Source organism: Cebus imitator, unplaced genomic scaffold (assembly GCF_001604975.1).
Source record: "Cebus imitator isolate Cc_AM_T3 unplaced genomic scaffold, Cebus_imitator-1.0 Scaffold289, whole genome shotgun sequence".
Taxonomy (NCBI): Eukaryota; Metazoa; Chordata; class Mammalia; order Primates; family Cebidae; genus Cebus; species Cebus imitator.
Window position 1 is genome coordinate 2,778,448 of NW_016107604.1, and position 6,051 is coordinate 2,784,498.

Consider the following 6,051-nt stretch of genomic DNA (forward strand, 5'->3'; position numbering starts at 1 on the left):
ATCTGGAGAAAACAGATGCTGGAGAGGATATGGAGAAATAAGAACACTTTTATACTCCTGGTGGGAGTGTAAATTAGTTCAACCATTGTGGAAGACAGTGTGGCAATTCCTCAAGGACCCAGAAATAGAAATTCCATTTGACCCAGCAATCCCATTACTGGGTATACATCCAAAGGATTATAAATCATTCTATTATAAGGACACATGCACACGTATGTTCACTGCAGCACTCTTTACAATAGCAAAGACTTGGAACTAACCCAATGCCCATCGATGATAGAATAGACAGGGAAAATGTGGCACATATACACCATGGAATACTATGCAGCCATCAAAAACGATGAGTTCATGTCCTTTGCAGGGACATGTATGAACCTGGAAACCATCATTCTCAGCAAACTGACAAAGGAACAGAGTATCAAGCACTGCATGTTCTCAATCATAGGAGGGTGCTGAACAATGAGAACACATGGACACAGGGAGGTGAGCGTCACACACTGAGGTCTGTGTGGGGGGGTGACTAGTAGAGGGACAGTAGGGGTTGGGGAGTTAGGGTGGGATAACATGGGGAGAAATGCCAGAATTAGGTGATGGGGAGAGAGGCAGCAAACCACATTGCCATGTATGTACCTATCTAACAATCCTGCATGTTCTTTACATGTACCTCAGAACCTAAAATGCAATTAAAAAAATAAATAAATAAATATATATATATATATAATATATATGCAAGTTGAAGGAAATATATTAAAATAAGGTATTACAATTGGGAGTGGACCTTTTTTAATATTAAAATATACTGTTATATAGACCTCCTAGGAGCAGACATTAATATATATACCTTCTATATATGTACATGTATATGTAAACATAAGACATATAGCAGTGAACACATTAGTCTGGATATATTTTAGATATTGTCTTTTTTTTACACATTGTCTAGCAACATTTTCCAGTAGAGTATGTTGCAGTGATGGAAATGTTCTTTAAATCTATGCTGTGCAATATGGTAGGCCCTAGCCACATGTGTCTTTTGAGCACTTGAATTGTGGCTAATGTAAATGAGAAATTAAAGTCTTAATTTTGATATTAACTAATTCACGTTCAAGTAGCCCTCTGTCTAGTGGCTACCATAGTGTATACTAAACAGTGCAATTTTAGAGCTATAAGATATATAAAATCTAGTAGTGGATTCATTAGTCTGGATTTTTGCCCCAATGTCATTAATAATTTTTCTATGATCAGTTAGAGTCTTTAAAAGTACTTTGTCAAACACTTCTTCCTTTGGAGCAAGAAATCATGTAAAAATTTCACCCTGATGTACTGCAAAGCATAAAGGACTCCATTTACTCTCTATTTCAGTGGAATTTTGGTTCATCAATTTTGGTATATCAAAAATCTTCATTGTAATAACAGATATACTAGAGACCCAAAGTTACCAAAACAGTTGTCCCTTTCTGGTACAAAAACATAAGAGACCAGAAAGATAACAGGTCATACATGGGCATCCTCACTAACCTTGGTCTGTAAGGTACACAATCAAAGGGCTTTTGCACAGTCAGTAACCAGGTAAAAATGAATGAGAAAGCAAAGAACCTTAGTTCTCCCACTTGAAAAACTTTGAGGACTAAATGTAACTTTTCACTTATCTATGGAATCTTTTCCCCCTGTGTCTCTGGTAAGCAGTGTCCACCTGAATTAGGTGGATCTCATTCTGACTTCTGCATTATCATACCACTTTTTCTTCTATGTTTTTATGTATTCACCTTCCCAACCATATTTTTCTGCTCCTGTCCTCCACCTTTACCCTGGAATGCCATTTCTATTTCCAAAGGAAGTGTTGAGCTAGATCTTGATGGGTAGGATAATTTGGATTAGAGATGAGTAAGGGGAAAAAAAATGACTCAAACCCAGTGTGATGCAATTATCATCCTCCTTCAGAGAAGTCATTATTATGCCTGATAATATGCCTGGGGGTTGTTCTGATAAACCTATATATATATTTTTAAAAATTAGTGATATTAATTACTGACTACTCAGTTACATATCTATAAGCAGTCTAAATATCTTTAAACAAACATTCTTTTTCATTTTGTACTCATTCTTTTTCCAATCAGTCTTTTTTCCTGTGTCTCTACTAAGAGTAAAATATTTCACTTGTCTGAGCTAGAGGCCTAGTCTCTTGCATCAAACTTAAACCTTTGAAATAATGAATTTGTTATATACATTTTTCTTAAGAATTTGGAGGCACTACCAAGATGGCTAAAGTCACTATCTTGGTACTCACCAGAGTGAAGCAAGGACAGCTCTGAGTCAAGTACACCATACCAAGAATGACACTGAAAGCTTCAGGTCTCCTTGGCTTTACCATTCTGCAGCTACTGCCACTGACTGTTTTGATGAGATGTAGAAATTGGGCTCAATTTTAGAGCTTTTGCTTTTCAAAATCTGATGGTAAAAACTTTTAGAGAAAGTTTGGAGCTAGAATATTGGGTGTTCTCATGCTTTGGACAGTTACAATGTATGGCCCCATGCCTGCTTCTCCCACAAATGCCTAGAAATGTCATTTGATGTCCAAAGGATGTCACAAGACTGGAGGAAAGGACAGTCGAGTGTAGTATCATAGGCTTTTGGTCAGCAATTATATTACTAGGGGATGACCAAAGCCCCTAGAAAAGATATAGTGGGAAAATAATTTTTTTTTTGGTTGCAGAAAGTTATTTTGTGTTTCTTACATAGAGATTTTGTGTCTTATTTTTATTTTTCTTTTAGCTAAAATTGTGTAATTTGTCCAGCAATTTTTCACATGTTGGCCTGTCTTTAAACAATCATTTATAATACTTTGTGTTTGTGGTCAGAGATATTCTAGATATATAACTGCCTGTTTGCTTAAAATATCTCTGGAAACTTAAAGGTAATTGATCGCAGGAATTGGTCATTTGTGTGTTCTATGAGAACATGGATTCAAACAGACATATCCATCTTGTGATGAAGAAGGAAAGGAAAATATGTTCAACTAATATCACAAAAATATGCTATATTCTTCTGTGACATTAAAGAGAAAGACAGTTTCCTGTGCTGGGCACAGTTACCGAGGGATTGGCTAGAATAGGCAAAGAGATAGAACCAACTCTGGAGATATAAATATTATCAAAGGCAAACTATTTTCTTACTTAAGGTTGCAGGTTAGGTTCTTCTAGATGTAGACTTTGAGATAGAGCTTAGCATGCATAATATTTATGAAGGGATCAATATCTGTGGGAGGTAAGAGGTTCAAACAGGCATGGGCAGAAAGAGAAGGCCAAGCTGCAGTGCCAGCCTAACAAAGGTTTGGACAACCCTATGGGGGCACTCTGTAGTTAAAATATCCATTCAGAGTTGTTTCTTGTTGGGTAGAGATGTCTGGACATTTCTACCTCCACTTGGATCAGGGTAGTGGGGGAAATTTTGTGACTATCTTTGGCTGACACATCTCTGACATCTCTCCCAGAAGCTGAGGCAAATCTTTCCCTGAGGTGGGATCTAGCCAGAGCATTAAGGGATCTCCCTCCTTAGTCACACATTTTTGTGGAACTAAATTGCCTAATTTGGAGGGAAATTAACAATGTTGTTAATTTATCATATTTAATGGAGCGCATATTGTAATTGGTCTAAGAACTAAGTTCATATAATTTTAGAATAAATAGTCTCAAGAATACATAGACAAAAAGGAAGAAATTTAAAAACTGTGCCTAAAAGGGGACAATTAAGTTTTATATATACGGGTGAACTTTACCTTACTATCATAAGAAACAAAGAAATGAACATTGGTACAAGGCCAGTTTTAAGAAACTATTCTAAATGATGACTTTAAAGCAAAATTAAAATAGTTTTAATATTATCTGATAAATAAATATGAGAGGGTTATAAAAGTTCTTTTTTTACTTTTAGTTACAGTAAATCATGTAAAAATTAAAATGTTTGTTAGAATTCTTTTAAAAGATAGTTACATGTTTTCTTATTTTATCACAATATAGAATATAATAAAAACTATTTTATATGTATAATACTTGATTTTATTTTCTTACGAAAGTCTGGTTAACTGGAACTTTTCTATACTTGTCTTATGGAGAAAGATAAATAATCATTACTGGCACAAAAATTTTAGGAACATGTAAATTTAAACACGGATGTTCAACTAAATTGATTACAATAACTAATCTCTATGGTTTTTTGATACTGTTGTTCTTGTAAACTCCAAGCACAGTTTCAAATTATGTGAACCCAAGAATTACTTAACTTGCACCAGGTGAAATTTCAGGGTGTTAAAATTTTCTGTTAAGTTGTTTTTTAATATAAACAGTGACTATACTGTTATTTAATTAACTTACAGCTAGTTAAGGATCTTGACATTATTATTTATTTATTTAGAGACAGAGTTCTCTCTCTGTTGCCCAGGCTGGAGTGCAGTGGTGCAATCTCAGCTTGCTTCAACCTCCACCTCCAGAGTTCAAGCAGTTCTCCTGCCTCAGCCTCCCAAGTAGCTAGGACTACAGGCATGTGCTACCACACTTGGCTAATTTTTGTATTTTTAGTAGAGACAAGATTTTGCTATGTTGGCCAAGCTGGTCTTGAACTCCTGACCTCAGGTGATCCACCTGCCTTGGCCTCCCAAATTGCTGGGATTATAGGTGTGAGCCATCATACCTGGCCAGCAATTATAAAGTCTTTTATAAGTACTATATTGGTGTCATTAATAATCTTTGGTTATCTGGAAAATTGTTAAAGAAATCAAAGTGAATGAAGATGAAAAGAATGAAAGCAATTGTTCACCAAACAGTAATTTTCACTTAGGTATTCTCATTTATATTTAAATACAGTTGACACTATAGAAAAAAAATCACTTTCTTATATGTTTAGAAAAGTTAACAGCTGCAGCTTAAATTTTCAAATTAATTTATAATCTGTCATTTTTAGTGTGATTGCGTATGATTTTTTTATTAACAAGTTTTATGTTTAAGTGAGAAAAGACACTGGTAGCTCAGAAGACAAAATAAAAGGGTCTTTAGAGTAATGACTGTTCTAAATGTAAGACAATAAATTTATTATTTGCTTTCAGCATATATTACCCAGATGGCAAATGATTTTTACCTCACCCACCCTGACCGTGCATTCTCAAAAGAGTCTGTTAATTTTTATGTTTCTATCTACTTTTGGGAATTCTATGACTAGAGACAACTCTAAGCAAAGTGACATAAAGAACTAAATTCCTGAATGCTTATTATGAAACAATTCTGTTATGGTTGCTATATGGTGTTGCTATGCCCTAGCGGTTTCTTATCCTCACATTGTACTCCCAACTGAAAACTATTATATCACTTTCCTATGAGTTCAGATCTCAAATTTAGAATAATACAACCAAAAAGTAATCTAGAGATGATTTAAAGTACACAGAAGGATATGCATAGGTTATGTTTGAATACCATGCCATTTCATAGTAGAGGCTCAAACATCTGTAGATTTTATTATTCATGGTGGGTCATGGAACCAATCTAGGGACAACTTTACATTAGTCTGAGAAGATGAAAGACAGGGACCCTGAAAGAAGGGAGACAAATGAAGAGAGCACTATAATTACCTTCAGAGCATTTGTAGGCCAAATGACACAAACAGAGGGATCAGGAAGAATCCACAGATGCACGGAATTTAAGAAAGCTGAGAATCTAGAGAGAACAAAGTAGCCTAGAGTTGGTAGGACAGAGTGCCAGAAAGGATAGGGCTGTAAGAGAACTCTAGGAAAAGAATTCCAGGAATTGGCAGGGGGTTCCCCACTAAGTATCAATTAGTATGTATGTGAGAAAATTACGTGAGGATGGAGAAAGAATCAACTGAGGCCGGGCGCGGTGGCTCACGCCTGTAATCTCAGCACTTTGGGAGGCCGAGGCGGGTGGATCACGAGGTCGGGAGATCGAGACCATCCTGGTCAACATGGTGAAACCCCGTCTCTACTAAAAATACAAAAAATCAGCTGGGCATGGTGGCGCATGCCTGTAGTCCCAGCTACTCAGGAGG